Source organism: Macaca nemestrina, chromosome 12, assembly GCF_043159975.1.
Source record: "Macaca nemestrina isolate mMacNem1 chromosome 12, mMacNem.hap1, whole genome shotgun sequence".
Lineage (NCBI taxonomy): Eukaryota > Metazoa > Chordata > Mammalia > Primates > Cercopithecidae > Macaca > Macaca nemestrina.
In genome coordinates this window covers 122,993,279-123,015,884 of record NC_092136.1, presented here as the reverse complement: position 1 = coordinate 123,015,884, position 22,606 = coordinate 122,993,279, and the positions used below count along the sequence as shown (strand labels likewise).

Sequence of the window (22,606 nt, the reverse complement as noted above, 5' to 3'; positions counted from 1 at the left end):
ATTTAATGAATTTAGTTTTCACATGATGGTTAATGTTTCTTTTTTTTTTTTTTGAGATGGAGTCTTCCTCTGTCGCCCAGGCTGGAGTGCAGTGACACAATCTTGGCTCACCGCAAGCTCTGCCTCCCAGGTTCTAATGATTCTCCTGCCTCAGCCTCCCCAGTAGCTGGGATTACAGGCATGTGCCACCACACCTGGCTAATTTTGTATTTTTAGTAGAGACAGGATTTCTCCATGTTGGTCAGGCTGGTCTCGAACTCCTGACCTCAGGTGATCCGCCAGCCTCGGCCTCCCAAAGTGCTGGGATTACAGGCGTGAGCCACCAGGCCCAGCCAGTGGTTGATGTTTCTTTCCAGGGCCTCTGGGCAGGCCAGCTCACAGGGATGAATTTAACCCTGCTGTCGATTTAGATGGAGAGGCCTCGTGATCAGACTAGAGATTTTTCAACATTATGAGACTCTGATGAATAAAATCGTTTCCCCCTTCATTTCAGTTCGATTCCTCTCGTGAGCCAGGATGGGGACTAGGAGGATGACTCTCTTCAGTTCAACATGAAAAAGCAGAATTGAAATGGGTGGCTTTGTGCCCAGGTTTTGCACTGAGACCTCAGCCTGTGCAAAGTGGAGATCCTCTTCCATCCCCCCCAGCCTGCTTCTCTCCTGTGGGAACGCGGATCACTTCCCAATCTTAGTGGGAACTTCATGGAGGCCACGATGCATGCTGCTGCCCTAATGGGAAATCTGGTCACTCTCACCTTACCCCATACTTCCAATTCATTAACAAGTTCAGCTCCTTCTGCCTCGTAAAGCTATTTCTCACATCCAGTCTCTGCTCTCCTGCCCTTAGTTTTTTTGTTTTGTTTTGTTTTTTGGAGACAAGAGTCTGGCTCTCTGTTGCCCAGGCTGGAGTGCAGTGGCACGATCTCAGCTCACTGCAACCTCTGCCCCCCAGCTAGCTGGGATTACAAGCACACACCACCATGCCCTGCTAATTTCTTTGTGTGTGTATTTTTAGTAGAGATGGAGTTTTGTCACGTTGGCCAGGCTGGTCTCAAACTCTTGATCTGAAGTGATCCCTTTTATCACTTTCTACCCTCCGAAGGCACTCCCACCCCCAGTCTTTCTATCCTCTCACTCACATCCACTAGAAAATGCATATTCTGAGATGTCTCAGGCCTAAGTTCCTCTGAGACCTCATTTTGACTCCCTTCCAACTTGCTCAGATAACCACTGCAATTGCGCAGATGTTAGGTGAAACCCTTCAATTAACTGCCTTTCATTCCAAGAGTCGGGACATTTCAAATGGGTGGAGTAAGAGTTCCTGCAGTTGTCATGGCAACGACAGCCAGCCCGAGGCCCTGTGTTCTCCTCTGCCAAGCCCCACACACAACGCTCACACCCTTCACCCAATAGGTCCTAATCCATCATGGTTTCTTTGATAGTTTTCAGCCAAAAGTCCAGTGGTAGTGACAGACTTGGAAGTGAATAATACCAGGATAAAAAGCAGAGGTTATATAACTCTGGGTAAAACAGGCCCCTCTCATTAGTACAAAATTTGAGACTCAAGCAAGAATTCACCACTTTCCTGAGAGATATTTGGCAGAGACAGGAACATTGGTGGCTTTTGCTCTCCTTAACCCCTTTAAGCTAAAGCCACTGATGGCCCATCTCCCACCAACTGTTTTCTCTGCCTTCCAATTCCCTGAATAAATCTGTATCTAGCTGGAGCTTTACCCACAGACTCAGACCTGCCTGGGCCAGAACAAGGGTCAAAGTCAAAGAACAGGGGAGGCCAGGCACGGGGGCTCACGCCTGTAATCCCAGCGCTTTGGGAGGCTGAGGCGGGTGGATCACTTGAGGTCAGGAGTTCGAGATCAGCCTGGCCCACATGGTGAAACCCCGTCTGTACTAAAAATACAAAAATTAGCTGGGCGTGGTGGCGGGTGCCTGTAATTCTAGCTACTCAGGAGGCTGAGGCAGGAGAATCACTTGAACCCAGAGGCAGAGGTTGCAGTGAGCCAAGATTGCACCACTGCATTCTAGCCTGGGTAACAGAGTAAGACTTCGTCTCAAAAAAAAAAAAAAATCATTGTTTAGAGGAAAAGACAGATATGAAAAGAGATTGAGGATCTAGATGGAAGGGGCAGGAACCACCAGAGTGAAGTTTCCATATTTGAGACAATCACTACTTGGTACTTTTCCGATATGGGGACTTGTTTAATCTTCATAACAACGTAGTCAAATAGTTATGTCTCCATTTAACAGATCAAATAACCGAGGAAGAGAGCTTAAATCACTTGCCAAGCCACATAGCTATTAAGTGGCAGACCTGGGTCTCAAACAAGTCTTCATTTCCAAATCCTTGGGTTGCCTTTACCAACCATACCATTCTGCCTGCAACACATTCACAGGCACCCACTCAGCTTAATTTCATCTGTCCAGAAAGCTCTGCCCATGCCCTTGGCCTGCATTCCCATCCTCACGTTCCCAGACACACCTCACCAATTATCATTATTTTCCCTTGCCACACATAGGCAATGCAGAATTGTTAGGCAGAAACAGACCAAAGCCCCCGCAGCGTGGTGGCTCACACCTGTAATCCCAGCGCTTTGAGAGGCCGAGGTGGGAGGGTTGCTTGAAGCCAAAAAGTTTGAGACCAGCCTGGTCAACACAGCAAGACCCTATCTCTACAAAAAAATTTAAAACTTAGCCAGGTGGGGTGGTGCATTCCTATAGACCCAGCTACTCCTGAGTCTGGGATGGGACAATTAAGCCTGGAAATTCCAGGTTACAGTGAGCTATGATCACGCTACTGCACTCCAGCCTGGACAACAGAGTGAGACCCTGTCTCTAAAAATAAATAAATAAGTAGATGTTAGAATTTTCAAATCTAAAAAATAAAATAAAGAAAGAGACCAAAGCAGTTCTCCAAGGGTTTGGTTTTGTTTTATGTTTTTAACCACAAAAGTCTAGAATGAAGAAAAGACACTCATGATAAGCATGATATTATAAACAATTTGGCCAACGAATAAACCAGCCTCCTTCCGATGGGTGAGCCCTCTGCTTGGAAGGAAAGCTGGCCTACCATCTGTCCTGTGCTTGTGAAACCTGAGCTGCTTGCCATGACCTAAATAGAAGCCCTCTGGAAACCCTGCAGTTCTTTCTGCCCACAAGAAAGGAAGTCGGAAAAGAGATTGCAACTGGGGGAAAGAGAATGAGAGAGAGAGAGAAAAAGGAGGAAAGAAGAAATAAGGAAGAAAGGGAGGGAGGGAGGGAGACAGGGAGTGTCTTAGTCCATTCATACTGCTATAACAAAATATCAGAGACTGAGCAGCTTATACACAACAGGTTTTTATTTCTCGCAGTCCTAGAGGCTGGGAAGTCCAAGAGCAAGATGCTGGCAATTCAATTCCTAGAGAGAGAGCTCTCTTCCTGACTTGCAGACCGCATCCTTCTTGCTGTGTCCTTACATGGCAGAGAGAAAGAGAGCTCTGGTCTCCTCCTTCCTTTTATAAAAACATGAATTCCATCGTGGGGCTCCATCCTCATGACCGCACCTAAACCTCCTGAAGGTCCTTCTTCCAAATACTGTCACGTTAAAGGCTGGGGCTTTCAACATGTGAATTCTAGGGGATGGGGGGCACAGACATCCAGTTCATAACAAGGAGGTAAGGAGCAGGGAGAGAAGGAAGGAGGGCGGTGGTATTATGTTAAAGCCCAAAGTAAGAGTCTGAGTACTTACCTTCTATTGTTCAGTACCATCAACTTTCTCTAGAGGTTTGTAAGGGGAAGGTAACGCCACAGTGTCAGATCAATATTCAAATTAACTGTTTAGGAACAGTGGGATTTGATGCCCTTGTCAAAGAATTCACTGACAGTACCACTTGGCAAACTATCTCTGCCTTGATTGTTTTTTTTTTTTTACTTTTAAGAAAGCACATGGGCCAGGCACAGTGGCTCATGCCTATAATCCCAGCACTTTGGGAGGCCAAGGCAGGTGGATCACCTGAGGTCAGGAGTTCGAGACCAGCCTGGGCAACATGGTGAAACCCCCCTCTACTAAAAATACAAAATTAGCTGGTTGTGGTGGCACATGCCTGTAATCTCAGCTTCTTGGGAGGCTGAGGCAGGAGAACCCCTTATAACCTGGGAGGCAGAAGTTGCAGTGAGCTGAGATCATGCTGCTGCACTCCAGCCTGGGTGACAGAGAGAGACTCTGTCTCAAAAAAAAAAAAAAGAAAAAGAAAAGAAAAAAAGAAGAAAGCACATGTTCTACTGCACTGTCCCAATCTTCAGTCTTTTAAAATATTCCCAGAAAATCCATGTCGTTTAAATTACTGAATATTTGTGATGTCCCTAGGTAGCCTTATTTCAAGACAAACCAAAAACTAAGTGTTGCTTTCCCATGGGGGCAAAAGCAGGAGAGGGGCCATCTGTCCACTTAAGTGAGTGTCCAGTGTGGGCACCACCTGTCCTGGGAACCAGAGGGGAACCTGGGGAAAGAGTGGGCTCAGGTCCAGCCCTCCAGGAGCTTCCAGAACATCCACAGCTGTGGCTCAGGCAGTCACGTGGGAAGAGGAGCCCTTTGCTGAGACAGGGTTGACAGAGGAGTGAGCGAGTCTTGGGGGTGGGGGCAAATAATGAGTTCCATGAGCTTAGGTGATCACTGACTGGAGTGGAGTAGGTGGGCAGATAAGTAGATCTGGAGCTCCACAGAGAAATTTGGATGGAGATGCAAACTGAAGGCACAGGAATGAGTCATCTGTGGAATGAAAAAAGAAGGCAGCCTTGGTCTCAGTTTATCTTTATTTGAATGAATGATTGAATATATATATATGGATATGTTATGAGTTAAAGCTACAGAAATAAGGGAACTTGGCATCAGATTGCAAAAGTCTAGGTGACAGTGCGGCAGGGTTCCAGGCTCCTCTCCCTCTCCGGGTATTTTCTGAACAATCTCTAGCTTGTTCATGTCCTGCCAAGTACACTTCTCAGGAGTGAATGCAATTGTCTACTTGCACCACAAACATCCAGGAGTGGAAGACGACCCTCTCCTCCCTCATTTTAGATGCTATACTCCTATTAATGCAGCTCAAACTCATATTAAGCTTTCTGACTGTGGCATCACACTGATGATGTACTGGGTCTACTACCTGCCTGCCTTTGTTTTCTGTAGCTGCTGTAACAGAGTACCACAAACTGGGCGGCTTGAAATTATGGGAGGATGGAGTCCAAAATCAAGTTTCTAGCAGGGCCAGGCTCCCTGTGAACCCTGCAGGGGAGAATCCTTCCTTGCCTTGCCTCTTGCCGGCTTTGGGTGGCAGCCAGCAGTCCGGGGCCTTCACTGGCTTGCAGCTGCATGATTCCAATCTCTGCCTCTGTCATCACTTGGTGCTCTCCCTCTGTCCCAGTTTCCCCCTCCTTAATAAGGATCCCAGTCATATAGGATGAGGGCTCACTCTAAAGACCGTGTTAACTTGATAGCATCTGCAAAGATCCGGTTTCCAGACAAGATCTCATTCCCAGGTATGCAGGGTTAGAACCTGACCACATTTTTTTGGAGGACACAAATCAACCCATATCCCTACCAAATAAAAAATCCAAGTCTTTCATTCCCTTTGCTGCTGCAGCCTTCCCAAGCCTCATCTGGTTTCTCCACCACAAGTCTCAGTTTCTCTTGAGTACAGAGAAAGTAGAAGGACTCAGTCCCACACCAGATAGACACTGAAAATGACTGTGAGTCGCCCTGGCATCTCTTCTCAGCAGGTTTTACAGCCTCAGAGTGAAGAACCTGAGAAAACATCACCCATCCACCCTCACTTCTCGGGTTTCTAGCTTTCCACCCTGTCTCTGCCTCGGACTCTGTCTCTGCCTCGGGCTCTGTCTCTGCCTTGGACTCTGTCTCTGCCTCTGCTGTCTTGCTGTTTCCTTCTCTAGGCTTTCCTATCTGCCTCTCCTCTCTGTCATCTTTCCCTCCTTCACAAATGTGCTCAGACATACACATGCTCGCTCACACACACAGGCGTGCAAACACACGTGCACACATGCGGTCCCCTAGTCCATCCTGCCTGAGTGATCACAAATCCAAACGAGACAGCGTGAGGAAGTCCAACAAAGGGAGCCCTGACGAGCAGACGGACAGCCACTGGGTTTGCATTTCTTATTCATAGAAGGAGCTGGAAATGTGATGGAGAAGTGTTGCTGCCAGATGTCTCATGTCACGGCTTCATTGATCTCTCTTTCTCAGCATCAAATGAGTAACAGCAGGACCAGGAGAAAAAATGCTCCTAAAAGCTGGAACAAGCTGTCAGTTGGGTCGATAGGATCCGATTCATTATTTTTCAAAACCCAGACTTGGGCCTGAACATAAAGCAGATTTCTTTTAGTTTTTTAATTTTTTATTATTATTTTTCTTTTCTATGGTGCTGAAGTAGGTTTCTTAAGTCAAAATATTGTTCTATCTTCTCTCTCTTATCCTCTGTTTTGAATAAATGAGGATGTGAGGAAGGCGAATGGTTTGGTTGATGAGATCTTTGCAGCCATTTGGGCTTAACAAATGGCTCACTAACAAAGCTCATTAACAAAGCTCACGTGAGCTCATTAACAAAGCTCACGTGAAATATCCCCCAAATTACTCAGAGCACAAGTTCTTGCCACGAAAAATAGTAATTTTGCTACAAATAAATACATTTAAAATGTAGTATTTTAGTAAGGCTACAGACACACACACACACAAACTATAAACACTGAAAGGCAAACATTTCTGATTCCTCGTTTCTGCCCTAAATCCAGTTCAGCTGCAAATCCCGTGAGCTCTTCCCTCAAGGAGTGTCTGGGGCTCATTGTCTTCTCCCCACCCCAGTGGCTGCCACCCATAGCTAAGCCATCATCACATCTTATCTGGACCGAAACACAGCTTTCCTCACTGTCTGTCTGTGGTGCCCCCTTTGCCTCCCTCACTGTCCTTTTGCCAGAGAACCGCCTGCATGCCCTTTGAATAATGTAAATGAGACCATCTGTTATGCCCATAAAATCCTTCATTTCCAACCTCATCTAAGATAAGGACTGAATTCACCACGGTCTCACCACCTCTCTAACCCCATAGCCTCCTGCTGTCCCTCTTCTTGTTTGTTGGTTTTTGTTGTTGTTGTTGTTGTTTTTTGAGACAGAGTCTCACTCTGTCACCCAGACTGGAGTGCAGCAGCACGATCTCACTGCTGCCTCAACCTCCCAGGTTCAAGCAATTCTCATGCCTCAGCCACCTGGGTAGCGGGGGCTACAGACACAGCTGGGCCACGTTGCCCAGCTAATTATGTCTCTCTTGTTCTCTATGCCGTGGTATCAACAGCCTTCATCTGGACACTGGTGCAGCAGGCTTACTCGCACTGTGGGGTATTGGCCCTTTCTCTGGCTTCTGTCTGAAGGTTCTTCCTGGGTTGAAATGTTGCTGACTCCTTGTCCTGGTGTGGATCCCACCTACTCAGAGCAGCTGTTCCCAACAGCCTCAACTAAAGGAACAACCTCCCCCATCATCTTACTTTGCTTCAAAGTACTCACCTGAGGGGTGCAGTGACTCACACCTGTCATCCCAGCACATTGGGAGGCTGAGGCAGGAGGATCATTTGAGCCCAGGAGTTTGAGAACAGCCAGGCCAACATAGTGAGATCCAGTCTCTACAAAAACAAACGAACAAACAAAAAACTTTTTTAATGAGCCAGGCGTGGTGGTGCATGCCTGTAGTCCCAGCTACTTAGGAGGCTGAGATGGGAGGACCTCTTGAGCCCAGGAGGTCGAGGCTGCAGTGAGCCACTGCACTCCAGCCTGGGCAACAGAGAGAGACCCTGACCCAAAACCAACAACAACAACAATAAAGCACTCACCAATATCTAAAACTGTTTACTTGCTTTCACATTTCTCTTCCCTCTTCACTTAAACTCTACGAAAGCAGAAACCCCATCTGTCCTTTTGTAAATCACTGAATCTCCAGAATCTAGAACAGCACCTGACAACACATCCTACGTGCTGAATGATTGTTGACTGAATGCATGAAGGTGTTGAATATGGTGTTGAATGAATAAATTAATTTTTTTTAACTTTAATGACAGACCTAGGGTTAATAACTCTAATATATAAGAGCCTTTATTATTCAGCAAGAAAAATATGAATAAGCCCAAGAAAGGCTGGGCCAGAAGTTCTCAGCCAAGATCCAGGAAAACATATTCTCAGCCCAGACAATAATACTTAGACACCATCTTTTTCTGTCTCTTCCATTGAAAATAAAAAGGATGTTAAAGGCAAAAGGGAAGGAGGTATTTGACCCTGTAGAAGGGATCGAAAATAGAGAGACAAGCCGGGAGTGGTGGCTCATGCCTGTAATCCCAGCACTTTGGGAAGCCAAGGCAGGTGGATCACCTGAGGTCAGGAGTTCAAGACCAGCCTGGTCAACATGGTGAAACCCTGTCTCTACTAAAAATGCAAAAAGTAGCTGGGTGGGGTGTTGGGTGCCTGTAATCCCAGCTCTTAGGGAGGTTGAGGCAGGAGAATCGCTTGAACCCAGGAGGGGTGGAGGTTGCAGTGAGCCAAGATGGTATCATTGCACTCCAGCCTGGGCAACAAGAGTGAAACTCCATCTCAAAAAAAAAAGAGAGAGAGAGAAAGAGAAAAAAGAAGAAAGAAAGAGAGAGAGAAGGAAGGAAGGAAGGAAGGAAGGAGAGAGAGAAGGAAGGAAAGAAAGAAAGAGAAAGAGAGAAAGAGAGCAGGAAGGAAGGAAGGAAGGAGAGAAAGAAGGAAGGAAAGAGAGAGAAAAAGAAAGGAAAGAAAGAAAAGAAAAGATAGACAAAAAGAGGTCAAGGAAGGAAGAGGAAGAGGGGCTATGTGGTACAGGTGGTACTTTAAATGACCAGGCCGGGCAATCAAAGAGGGTGCTGTCTCATTTCAGGATAACTGCAGCCAGCCCCAGTGAGGCAAGGCCAAGGAATAAAGCATTGTTCACTTTCTATCACTGCCTAGTCTCCATTCCCCTCCTCTCTTCTCTGTTTTCTTGTTCCTGGAATAGATGAATAGAATTAAAGTGGAACCAGAGAGAGAAAAGTGGGCAGTAGGAATATTGAGGGGAGAGGTATATATTAATAGAATAATATAACAAAATATCTGTTTCGTAAGTGATAGGCTTGTGGCTGTAATTTTTAAATTTTTCTACAACAAACATATGACTTGCATAATTTTGAACTTTAAAAGAAAATAATTCATCATGGGGTGTGGGCCATATGTATTTGCAGAATCCCATCGGTGATACCAGACGCCATAGCTCCCCGATCCACACAGCTGTAACTGGGTAGTTCTAACATTTGTATCGCCCCAGGTTAGCATGGAGTTGATGGAAATTCAAATGGTGATAGAAGCTCAGTGCAGGAGAAAGAATAGAAAGACAAGGCATGGGCATTTAACCAATGACCTCCTCGAGGAGATTTGAGCTGATCAAGCTGCTCCAGACAGGAGCCAGTGACACCCGCTGCCCACAAGGGGGCGGTATCTAACCAACTGCAAACCCAGCTAGAGGGAATGCAGCACCTGAACCTAGCTATTTGGAATACTCGAAAAATGAGATTTTTTAGCCATCGATTAGTTTACGTGTCTTTCTTGCTATCGTTTTAACCCCAAAGTGCACCAAAATACTGAAAGCTCAGAACTGGACGCCAATTTTCAGGAGTAACTTCTCATAAAAGATCAACAGCATTTAGTGCCAGTCCTTTGATGACCTCCCTCCCTGCCCATCTCACACAAAACCCAAAGCCTTGTTAGCCCTTAAAGTCACAAATTACATTAAAAAGAAAAAAGGGAAGAAAAATTCAAAGTCTGGTTTCAGAGCCAAAAATGGAAGGTGCTGGCCGGGCATGGTGGCTCATGCCTGTAATCCCAGCACTTTGTGAGGCTGAGGCAAGCAGATCACTTCAGACCAGGAGTTCAAGACCAGCCTGGGCAGCATAGCGAGACCCAGTCTCTACAAAAAACACAGAAAGTAACTGAGCGTGGTGGCTTACGCCTGTGGCCCCAGTTGCTCGGGGAGACTGAGGCAGGATGCTTGCTTGACTCCAAGAGGTCGAGGTTGCAGTGAGCTGTGATCAAACCACTGCACTCCAGCCTGGGTGGCAGAATGAGACCCTGTCTCAAAAAAGAAAGAAAGAAAGAAAGAAAAATCCAAAAATGGAAGGTGGAGAGATGTCTCTAAATAAGAAAAACATCTGAATGAGGATATCATCTGGTCCTGGTGTCATCTTAGCCCTCCCATCCCACTCCCAAAGCCAGATGGGCCCCCCAAAGACAGAGAAGCCTATATAAAAACCCAGAGCTGGCCAGGAGCGGTGGCTCACGCCTGTAATCCCAGCACTTTGGGAGGCTGAGGTGGGCGGATCACGAGGTCAGGAGATCGAGACCATCCTGGCTTACACAGGATGAAACCCTGTCTCTACTAAAAACACACAAAAAATTAGTCAGGTGTGGTGGTGGGTGCCTGTAGTCCCAGCTACTCTGGAGGCTGAGGCAGGAGAATGGCATGAACCCGGGAGACAGAGCTTGCAGTGAGCCTAGATCGCACCACTGCACTCCAGCCTGGGCAATAGAGCAAGATTCCGTCTCAAAAAAAAAATTAAAAAATAAAATAAAATAAAATAAAAACACTGGAGCTACGCTATTTGAGGCTGGGATTCAGGACCACTTCAAATCCTCAGATCTCAACAGACCACAGAAATCAAACTCTATTTACTTCTGCATCCCTCATCCCAAAGACTTAGCCTGACAAGGAAAGACAACAAACAATAGAACCAGACACCAAAGACCAAATTTAAATAATGTAATTGCTCTCCAATGACACCTCGCTGGTTTATTTCCTTTAGATTAACACCCCACCACACCCACAAACACAGTGTGCTAAACCTTTATCTAGAATCAGGGGTTCTCAAACTTCAGTGCACATCAGAAACCTCTGAAGGGTTGATAAGCCAGAACTGACTGGGTCCCTCCCCTGGAGTTTTTCATTCAGCAGGACTAGGGTGGGCCTGAGGATTTGCATTTCCAACAAGTTCCTGGTGACGCTGATGCTGCTGGCTGAAGGACCACACTTTGAGAACCACTGTTTATTAATAACTCAGTACAGAGGGATTGGCCTATTTATTGACTACATTATCCTTAAGCACGAGAATGCTCAGAAACTAATATCCACCAAATAAGAAACTAATGTTTATTAACACTACCACATGCTGGATGCTTTACATTAATTATCTCCTCTTATTTCCTCTTCACAAATTTCTGCAACTCAGTATCACTATTCCCATTTTCAGATAAGAAAGCAAAGGCTGGGACGTTGTTTGACTGAGGTCATCCAGCTAGTAAAGTGTTAGAAACGGATTTGATCCAGCTTCAAAGTTCATGCTGAATATTCATTCTATCTCCCACATGAAAAGCAGATGAACTGAAATGAGCAAAAAGAATAAAAATAAGCAGTTTTTTGTTGTTACTGTTGTTGTTGTTGTTTGAGATGGAGTCTCGATCTGTCGCCCAGGCTGGAGTGCAGTGGTACCATCTCAGCTCACTGCAACCTCTGCCTCCCGGCTTTAAGCGATTCTCCTACCTCAGCCACCCGAGTAGCTGGGATTACATGTGCCTGCCACCACTCCCGTCTAATTTTTGTATTTTTGGTAGAGATGGGGTTTTGCCATGTTGGCCAGGCTGGTCTCGAACTCTTGACCTCAGGTGATGCACCCACCTCAACCTCCCAAAGTGCTGGGATTACAGGCATGAGCCACCATGCCCAGCCAAAATTAAGCAGTTTTTAAATGAAAATGAAAAAGAAAGCAGTAAAGGGAAGCTTTATAGCCACAACTGGTATCGGAGGTGGATATGAGGTTGCCCTGGTGCCCCATGAAACATGTAGCTCTTGGAAGAGGCCAGACTCAGAGAGCCCAGCCAGTGTTTAAGCTGAAGTAGCAACGAGAGGTCCTACCTCAAAGAGAACACTATACATTATTTAGAATAGCAAGTCGTTTCTATTTTTGCAGTCTGAGGAGAAGAGGTATTCACATAAAAGAGTGTTAGGGATGTTTGTTAAAAGGTTTTTTTTTTTTACAGATCAGAAATCCCCAAGCTGGAGGCTTTTTAAAATGATGAATCAAAAAAGTGGAAAAACAAATGTGAGGAATGCTTAAATGGCCGAGAAACTGATTAACAACCCTCACAGCTTTCAGGTTTCTGCCTCAAAAAGCAAGTGTTTGCTTCCCTGAGCATTCCCTTTCTGTTTTATTAGTCAAACAGGAAGCATTTGATTCTGAGGGTTTTTTTGTGTGTGTGTTTTTGGTTTTCTGTGTGTGTTTGTTTATGTGTGGGCAGGGGAAGTTTCTATTCAAAGTAATGCATTGTCAGGAAATACACCTTTTGCATAAAATAATCTCAATATCCAACAAAGACTCATATAGTTGGTATGTCTTGGAGAACAATTAAACAGATTTATATAATTAGCAATAGCATGAAAAAAAATCTAATTTCACCGTATTAGGTTACACATCATTTAATGCAACCAACAGAGCCTCCTCTGTGCAAACAAGGCATTACCCACAAGAAACTTGTAATTTAATCAGAGTAGTAAGATGCGTATACTAATAATTACAGTAACATGATCCGGCAGGAAGGAAGCCTGTCATGAAGAATCACTGCTTTCTTCACAGTCCCTCTCACGGGTCTCTTTCTGCTCCTGTCCTGGCATATTGTCCGCCAGCTGCCATTTAAACGATTCTAACCCTTCTGACGGCTTTGTTGCCCCAACTCGGACTCGCCCAACTCGCTGCTACCAGGTTTATCTTCCTAAATCGGAGGTAAATTTGATGCCCCAGCTCAAAGTCTTCCTGGGGGTTTTAGTTACCTGAAGAACTAAAGTTATACTGGTTATCAATGTCCTCCACAATTCAACTGCAAACCACCTCACCAACATTATCCCCTTTTACCCCTCTAGGAAAGGCCTCAACTCCAGGCAAATTGACATCCTCGCTGTGCCTGAGACACTACAGACCCTCCTACTTAGAACCCAATGACACTGACTGTACCACTCGTTTATTGCCACGGTACCACAATAAACACATGCTGCCTCGAGACAGTATTTACTACGGTGTCTATCTCATGGCTCACCACGATGCCTTAAGAGGCGGAATTGTGCACTATTTGCCTTAGTACTCCGCACAGGCTGGATGCACAATGACCCTCAATAAATCCAGCTAGCTGAGACTGTGGCTTTAATAAAAGGTATCAAGTCTTGTTTTCAAATCTTGCTTACAATGATCCATATTTAAGTCCATCCAAGATAAATCTGAATGTACAGAGTCATCTCAGAATCTCTTGGAGTGACACAAAGTATATTGAAGAGTTAAGACGCTGATATGCTTCAGGTGGACATACCTGTTATTCTTTGATAGGGTCATTTCCCTGGTCTTTTCAAAGTATGTTAAGTGTCACACAAAAATATCACGAGGGGGTATAGGCATCCATTCAGTTTTATTTATTCCTAGGTTAAGAAGACGTGGCCTTCTATGAAGGGGGCCAAGCAGGGAATCATAGGAGCTTTTTGGCAGTACAATCATCTGAGACAGCCGAACCAACTGGGTGTGAAAAGCCTTCTGATGACCCTGCTAGATTCTTCAGGCTAATACACAGTTTTTCAACAGAGACTTCAACTCAAATGCACCTTTTCATGATAGGGTATATTTCTTCTATTTTTTGCCTGATGATCTTTCATGCTGTTTGGGCCAGTTGGTTACTTTTTTCTGACTTGAACAAAGATAAAGTAAGATAGTTACTTTCCTCTGATCTAAAAACATAGTTTTGAGATATTGTTTAGGATTGATGATAATAAATTAGAATAGTAGAATGCACACAATTTGTAAAGTGCTTCTCTCTTCCCTCTTTCTCACCACCACACACCTCACCTCCCTTCACCAAAATGGCTTATTATCAATTCAATTCCATGCAGGAAAATGATGACAATTATTAAGTGTAACTCTGAGAACAACGAGAACAGAGCACCGCCGGCGTGTCCCTCCACAAACACCCCTCCCCAGCCACCCTGAACAGCAGCTGCATATAGAACATGCATTATTTACTTAAGAGCTGATGAGCCAGACAAAACTTCAGTGGTTAATCAGTGCTTTTGCCCATAATTGATTTCCAACTTGGCAAAATTGCAGAATCACCAGCACACGGGGTTTTGGAATACAAAATAGTTGAATGGTTCAGAGTGGAGAAATTGCTCAGAATTGCTGACTCTGAACAGTGCAGGGAAGGAGGAGGCAGTGTCCTCGTGAATTTTCAGTATTTTTAATTTTGTATTCCTGATTTAGATCCTTTTGGATTTATATTTCAGTATTTTAGTATTTCGAGATTTTCTTATTTTAGAAGTCTTACTTTTACATAAGTATTTCCTAAATTGTTGAAGACAAAAACCTCACCACATGAGTATAATGAGTGGAGAGACTTGGTCCTCTCCTGCCACCCACTCCTTCCGGCGCCTCAACGTGTGTACTTTCCAAATTAGAAACTTCCAAAATATGCAAGAACATCATCAGTGCTGCCCTCTGCATCCCAGTCTATTGCTTGAAGTGCAAATGCTTATCTAGGCATTTAATCCTTCCAAGTCCAGGACTAATCCAGGCACAGTTGCAGGTGAGTGGAACCTGACACTCCTATCCCATGTCCCATCACTCCCTCTAAATCCACATTAGACTGCCCTATTCCCGTGTTTTGTCCACTTTTGACAGTTTCTATAAAACAAACAAGCGATGATTTATCACCTACTGTGCACCAGACATTTTCATAGACTGTCCATGGACGTAACAGTTAAGTGTCAGATTACCTGCAACCCTGAAGCTTCAAGTCTTCCCTCTCCAGATTGTCCCCCTGCTCTGGTGCCTCTTTCCTGCTCCATTTCACTTCTACAAATTCTACTCATGCTCCAGGCCCAGAATAGCTCTGTCTCTTCCTTAAATCTTCCCCCATTCTTTAGAGACATCTCCCTCCTTGGAATTTGTAGCACTTACTGACATTTAAGTACTGTTCATAGTGTCTTGATTTATGTATGTATTTTGCATGTGTGTGTGTAGGATTTCTTCAACCAGACTGAAAGCTCCTTAGAACAGGAGTCATAAATTGCCAGTGGTGTTACTCAGCACAATGCACAGAATAGGTGCTGAATAAAATTATCTGTTAAGAAACATGACACTACTAGATGTGTCTAATACTGTTCTTGCTGCAGTCTGTCTCCTGACATTGAACTAATTCGGGAAAACAGTTAGCTAAGGAAAAAATGCAGACAGATGCTAAACAAACAAAGTCTTTTGGAGACGATACAGGGAAAGAGTCAAGGTTTGGAGGCTTGTACTATCTTTAATGATGACAAAGAATATCAGGATGAAAAAAAGATAAAAAGAGATCTGTGGCTGTAATCAACGGTAAATGGAGATTTGGGCAAGAGCAATGTGGCTATAAGATTGGCCTAATCCTTTCAGGAAGGTGCCCAAGATAAATGACTGCCTCTCGGAGCACCAATCTCACTTGCCTAACACCTACTCTGTCCAGGTCATCAGGAGGCTACAAAGCCATATTAACTCAAAGCCTGCTTGAAAAGGATCTACAACTTAATTGGCCAGGAGGACAAATGCCTACAGAACAAAAAAAACTGAGGGGAGATGCTGGATGTGCTCAGGAGAGTGGAGACTCTTATAAGAGCCACGTCAGGAAGATTTCACAGGGAAGATAGTACTAGAATTGCACCTTGAAGTAAGGGCAGGACTTAGAGAATGGGTAATGGAAAGAAAATTCCAAGCAAATGAGCTTTGAGCACTGGTGGAAACCCAAATTCCTAGGGAAGGCCACGTAAACATATAGAGGCCCCATCCCGTGTTAGGCTGCTTATATTATGACCCAGGGTAATACCTATCTAATTATACTGCCTGTTATCACTTTGCAGTGGTACAAAATAAAATAAACAAACAAAAAAATAGCCAAACTAAACAAGTTTGTGAGCTCCCTGTTTGTGACAACTGACAGGTAGGAATCAAGTGATATGTTTCCAGCTTGGTGCTAGGGATTGTGGAGGAAAAAATGTAAACATGAGACATGGCCTTTTACTCAAAAATCTAAATCCTTATTTTGAAAGCAAGACTAACTCACATGGAAATGTTCAAATATATGTTCAAAGCCAGTATAATCAAGGCTAAATTATATTCTTCTGATTATGTAATACAAAAGTATTTTAGAGACTAAAAAAATATTAGTATGGACACAGGTGTTTGGCAGCAATAACATTACAGTAAATTCCCTGAGGTGGGCCATGAAAATGCAAATCCACTTTAGGCTGAGTTTTTTCCAAATTTCTACTTGTGCAATCCAGCTTACACCAGACACCTAGGATCTCCTGCAAGTGTTTCAGAAGTATTCAATTCTAACCTGAAACCTTTAAGAAAGAGAACAATTTCAAGGCCAAGCAAGAGTCATCTGACTTGGCAACTTGGAACCTGGGAGAAGCTGGTGATGCCATCCTCCTGCCAGATTCCATTTCTGCTGAGACCTGCTAAGTGAGAGACACCCGGTCAATCTGCAGGATATTAAAAGCAGTAGACACAGTCACACTGTGAGGGGCACTGCGACGCCCAGAACTGAGTCAGTGTATTATTCATGAGCCATCTTCTAATTTTTTCTGGTTATAAAACCCACAAAAACCAGTCTACGGCAGAAGCAGCTATTTTATGTTGCCATTTAAAAATCTGTCTGAAATCGTACGTGTCTTATTTTAACAGTTCCCAAAATGTTACAGCGACACACCGAATTCAGCTCTTGAGCTTGCTAAAATCTCCTTCCTACAGAGTTCTCCTCATTGTCTCTGTGATCTATAGGAATTCAGCAGCCCAGGCAAGGTCTCCCTCATGAGTCAGGCCTGGAAAGAAAGGATGCATAGGACTCCTCTCCCTGGGAGCATGGTGACTCCCTGGCGGTGTCACCTCTACAGAAGGAAACATTAATCTCTTCTAATGACTGAACGGAATGCAAAACCAGCCATAGATGAAAATGAATTCAAACACTGAGGAGTCAATCGCCGGGTGACACGTGTGCTTCTCTTACTGTGTGAGGAGAAGCGAGGAGTGCTGTGTCTAGCCAGTAACTAAGGGCTCTACAGACATTTGTTAAACGCATGAATTAGTGAATGAAGTCACAGGTCTCTACAAACCAGGTGCCAGACTGAAATGGAGAAAGAGGCATTCATAATAACGGATGCTACCGTGACTGAGGATTCTTATGTGCCAATCACTCCTCTAAGCCTCTGGAGTACAGACTATTATTCTCCCCATTGTACAGAGGCAGAGAGAGATTATTTATTCACTTGCTTGACTTGACCTAGTAAGAGGCAAAAGTAAGATTTGAATGGAGGCATTCTCACTCTAGGACCCAAGCTCCTTATGCTCTACGGTCAGATTTACAAGACATTAAGGACATATATTCACTCATTCATGCATTCATGGTCCCTGCCTTCAGGATGGCTTGGAGTCAAGTTGGGGCAGGCCAATGGTTGTGCCCATGATTGTGTCACAATGTGAGCAGTGCTATGAGAGATGTCAGCCTGGAAGTCAACAGGAGGACAGAGGAGATTAGACCAAGCGCTCTGGAGTAGTGGTTGAGTGAATTTTGAAGCATGAGTGTGAGTTAGGATTGGAGAAGAAGGGTGTGGTGGATTTTCTGCAAACATTTCCACAATTCTTCACTCCTCCCTGTATCCTTGCCCGTTGCAATTGACTTCGCAGCTCTTCTCATGAGAAGTTCCTCCAGGCCTTGAATCTCGCAACTTCCTTTGGCCAGTGGAGTACAGTGGAAGTGGTAACACGCCAGTTCCAAGCCCAGGCCTCCAGAGGCCTCTCATGTTTCTACTGTCTTTCTCTTGAACTTTGCCACAGACATGTGAAAAACCTGGGTGAGCCTGTTGGGTGATGACAGACCATGTGATCCAGTTACCCTTGCCATGTCAGCCAACAGCCCACCCACCACTGAGTGAACTCATATTGTAGCAGCCAGCTCCCAGGCCAAATCACCACATGACTGCAGAGACCTAAGTGAGCTCCATCAGTGTCAGACAAGCCTGGCCCAGTTTAGCAGAACTGCCCAGCTGACTCTGGACTCACGAGCAAAAGTTTATCATTGTTGCCTAGGTGCTGTGGTTGGTGGTTATACAGCAGTATTATCATAATAGAGTTTGGCAGATCCTCTTTTATAAGGCTAAAAGCAGTATGGTACAAGCTTCACTATAATCCTACTATACTTTGCTTGCTTTAGAAAAGAACTGGGTCAGAGGCTGTAGTTCATGTCTGTGATCCCAGCACTGTGGGAGGCCAAGGAGGGTGGATTGTCTGTGGCCAGAGGTTCAAGACCAGCCTGGGAAACATGGTGAGATCTTGTGTCTACAAATTTTTAAAAAAGAAAATTGAATTGGTCCAGAACAGGGATTCTCAAACATGGCACTATTGACATTTTGGGCCAGATTATGCTTGTCGAGGAGGGCTGTTCTTTGCAAGGTAAGATGTTTAGCAGCATCCATGGCCTCTACTCACTAGACACACCAGTAGGTGCCAGTAGCACCCCTAATTATAAAACCAAAAAAGTCTCCAGACATTGCCAGATGTCCTAGAGGGGGCCAAATTGCCCTCAGTTGAGAACTGCTGGTCTAGAAACCAATGCAAAGACGTTAGTTACCAAATACCCAAAGCCCAGCAATCTTTCCTACAAGATAGTTCCAGTGGTGGACCAAGCTCAGGCCCTGTGCAAGTACAATGCCTTCTGTGGGAACGTGAAGTTGGATTGGCCAAAGCCAGGTGGGGTTCACCAGGGAGGCTTTTCTGAGTCATTCTAGCTCGTGTTAAAGCTTGCTCTGGGTGCAGCAGGTGCTGACTGAGCGCACTATGTGCTGTCCATACACTGAAGTTCAAATGAAAAGAGTAAAGTAAAATGCAGATCCTGGCTGGGCGCAGTGGCTCATGCCTATAATTCCAGCACTTTGGGAGGCCGAGGCGGGCAGATCACCTGAGGTCAGAAGTTCGAGACCGGCCTGTCCAACATGGCAAAACCCCATCTCTACTAAAAATACAAAAAATTAGCCAGGCATGGTGGCAAGCGCCAGTATTCCCAGCTACTTGGGACGCTGAGGCAGGAGAATCACTTGAACCCAGGAGGCAGAGGTTGCAGTGAGCTGAGATCGCGCCTTTGCACTCCAGCCTGGGCAGCAAGAGCGAAACTCCATCTCAAAAAAAAAAAAAAAAAAAAAGAAAAGAAAAGAAGCTGGGCGCGGTGGCTCATGCCTGTAATCCCAGCACTTTGGGAGGCCAAAGCAGGTGGATCACCAGGTCAGGAGATCGAGACCATCCTGGCTAACACGGTGAAACCCCGTATCTACTAAAAATACAAAACAATTAGCCGGGCGTAGTGGCGGGCACCTGTAGTCCCAGCTACTCAGAAGGCTGAGGCAGGAGAATGGCGTGAACCTGGGAGGCGGAGCTTGCAGTGAACCGAGATCGCATCACTGCACTCCAGGCTGGGCAACTGAGTGAAACTCTGTCTCAAAAAAAAAAAAAAAAGAAAGAAAGAAAAGAAAAGAAATGCAGATCTTTTCAGGTGGCAGGAGTTACAGGCCACCAAGTAGATCAAACCACTTGTTTCAAGGGTTTCTCCCAGTTTCCTTCTGACTTAACTCTTGTTCCCACTTAATTGCTTTCCATATTGAGACTCTTGTGAAAAAAAGCAATTTCGTTATCACTTTCCCACACACACCTGAATATTCCACATGAGGATTCCAACTGCAACTCTTCTATTTTATGAGAGTTTCTTTTGGCACTAAGAAAGGTGGTTAATATTTCTTCTATTGCAAAACTGAAGTTTAAATCAACATCTCTAATCATACTTGCACATCCCAGCAGCTCATTCCACCTCATGAGAGAATGTCGGATCCGGCTCTTTGAATAAGTTGCCTTTTCTTGTTTGTTTGTTTAAGATAGGATCTCACCTGTAGCCCAAGCTGGAGCACAGTGGTGCAAACATGGCTCACTGTAGCCTCGACCTCCTGGGCTCAAGCAATCCTCGAGGCTCAGCCTCTGGAACAGCTGGGGTCACAGGCATGCACAATCACACCTGGCTCATTTTTTTTATTTTTATTTTTATTTTATTTATTTATTTATTTATTTTTTGAGATGGAGTTTCATTCTTGTTGCCCAGGCTGGAGTAAAATGGTGCAATCTCGGCTCACTGCAACCTCTGCCTCCCGGGTTCAAGCGATTCTACTGCCTCAGGCTCCCGAGTAGCTGGGATTACAGGCATGCGCCACCATGCGCAGCTAATTTTGTATTTTTAGTATAGATGGGATTTCTTCATGTTGGTCAGGCTGGTCTCAAACTCCTGACCTCAGGTTATCTGCCCACCTCAGCCTCCCAATGTGCTGGGATTACAGGCATGAGCCATCGCACCCAGTCTATTTTTTTAATTTTTTATAAAGACAGAGTCTTTCCATGTTGCCCAGGCTGGTCTTGAACTCCTGGGCTCAAGCAATCCTCCTGCTTCAACCTCCCGAAGTGCTAGGATTACAGGCGTGGTCCACTGCGCCCTGCCGGTTTGTTTTTTCTTAACATTAAACAGCATCATCAGCCCATTCACTGGTTCCGGCAGATGGAAAGCAGCGAAAGAAAGTTCAGCATTTGCTGACTTCGAACTCACCCACTGACCCACACGTTTTATTGATAAGCGTATTTGAGATATGTGTCCTTTGGAACTTTAAGTAAATTGCTTAACATCTCCAGGCTTTCGATTTCTTCTAAGTAAAAAACAAAACTTACTTTTCCTGCTGTACAGAAAAAACTGATGGGTTAAACCACAAATACGTGTTTCAGAAATTCATGCAAACTAAAGAGAACATCCGTTAGAAAAAAGAAGGACAAATCAAAGTTGAAGCTATCTTGGATTCTAAATTCTCAGCATCTCACAGGCCACTGTGTTTTCCTGATTTATTTAGCTTCCCAGTGGAACTGTGCCCAGTCGTGCATTTTAGAGGAGTGCTTCAGGAGAAAAAGCTGAAGTCATAGATTCTTAGTGTCTCAGTGCTGGACGCAGCCCGACTATGAAAATGGACTATTACTTCACTTTCTGTAACTGAATTGCTATTTTTCCTGCGGTAATGTTGGTGATGGTTCAGCCTTGTGAATACATAGGCAGATTATGGTGGAGAACAGAGAAAAGGTTTTGAGAGCTCAGGTGAGTTTGTCAGAAGGTTATTTTGGGAATTCACATCAAATCTGGATGTTGGGTATGACAAATTAGTCATAGGTTTCAACAAGTGTGAATCTTTTTGGCAGAACAAGAAACGCAAAGGTAGTCTCCACCGACCAGTGGGAAGGGAACGCTCCAAAATGCACACTTAGAGATGGTCAAGTATCTGCTGAAGGCTGGGGGAGGCCGTCCCCGTGTACCCTGACCCCACGGTTCCATCGACGACCAGCAGGTGTCACTCAAGAGCACTTGGCACGCCTGCCAGGCCCAGATCGCACAGAAGGCTACCCATGTTCAGTTTGGAAAGAAAAGATAAAGCTTACATCCTTACCCGTAGTACACTCACAGTCCACAACCTTGCCTTCTTGTTTCAGCAAACCTAACAAATTACAGTGAGAAGAGAAATGACAATTTCCATCTATATTGCATCTCATAGAATTCACAGTACTTTTTCAGAAATTATCTTGTGCAATCCTCAAAGCCATCTAACATATATAGGAAAGTGACTGTAACCCACATTTTTAAAATGAGGAGACCGCAGGAATGAAAGGCCTGGCCCATGATGGCAGGAATTAGGGGTGGAACCCAGTTTTTCTGTCCCCAGATCTTTCTGCCCCCAAAGTTTGAGAAAACACCTCAAACTTTTTACCCTACCCATGTTTGCTTCTTCAAGCAGACCTGAACATTGGGAAATATGGCATCTGAGTGATAGTCCCCTGACCTCAGCCACTTGTATCAGTGCCACTTTCTCCTGCCCTCACTCTTGTTACTAGACCAGACTTAAGGAATTTAGCATCCATGGCCGGGATCCTCTGGGTAACTGAATACAAACCGGTGAGGCAACAACGTCTCTCCATTGATAATGATACAAAACCTTAATTCCTTTTAACGTCTCCATTTATTCAGGACTTGGTGGACATACAATAAGTAATACTAATAACAGTTAATAAATCCTAACTGATTAAAACGTGCCTAGCATTAGATTTGCTGTGCATGGTTATGGGGGGTGGGCTTTGTGGTTATAGGGGCATCCTACCCAGGGGCTGAATGGAGCTGAAGTCCAGCCTGCTGCTTCACTCAAGAGTCTTGTCCTTTGCACAGGGCTGTGCTCACCTGCAGATGGGGCACCTTTTATCTATGTGTTATATACATATACACGCACATATTTTATATATATACACACACACATATGTTTTATATATATATATATTTGATATATCAGATACATATATTTGAAAGGAGGGTTTCACTCTGTCGCCAGGCTGGAGTGCAGTGGA

General features: G+C 44.7%; 2 long non-coding RNA genes across 12 annotated transcripts in view; one reads left to right on the top strand and one right to left on the bottom strand.

Annotated features, from left to right (window-relative positions):
• Positions 1-3,350: 3,350 nt before the first annotated feature.
• The window catches only part of LOC105476324 (uncharacterized), a 53,217-nt gene continuing 33,961 nt past the window's right edge, over positions 3,351-22,606 (bottom strand). For 6 of the 11 annotated variants that reach the window (XR_011611144.1, XR_011611135.1, XR_011611138.1 and 3 more), the window contains 3 exons: positions 22,366-22,442; positions 21,661-21,708; positions 13,534-13,808 (listed from right to left, as the gene is read on the bottom strand). This is a non-coding gene — a long non-coding RNA (uncharacterized lncRNA). Of the gene's footprint in view, positions 4,762-7,556; positions 7,673-13,533; positions 13,809-21,660; positions 21,709-22,365; positions 22,443-22,606 lie in introns of those variants that run through there. The other 5 variants (XR_011611140.1, XR_011611142.1, XR_011611137.1 and 2 more) reach the window with 3 other exon arrangements.
• On the top strand, positions 16,842-21,654 carry LOC139357614 (uncharacterized). Its single transcript, XR_011611146.1, has 3 exons — positions 16,842-18,595; positions 21,076-21,314; positions 21,416-21,654. It is a non-coding gene; the product is annotated as an uncharacterized lncRNA (long non-coding RNA).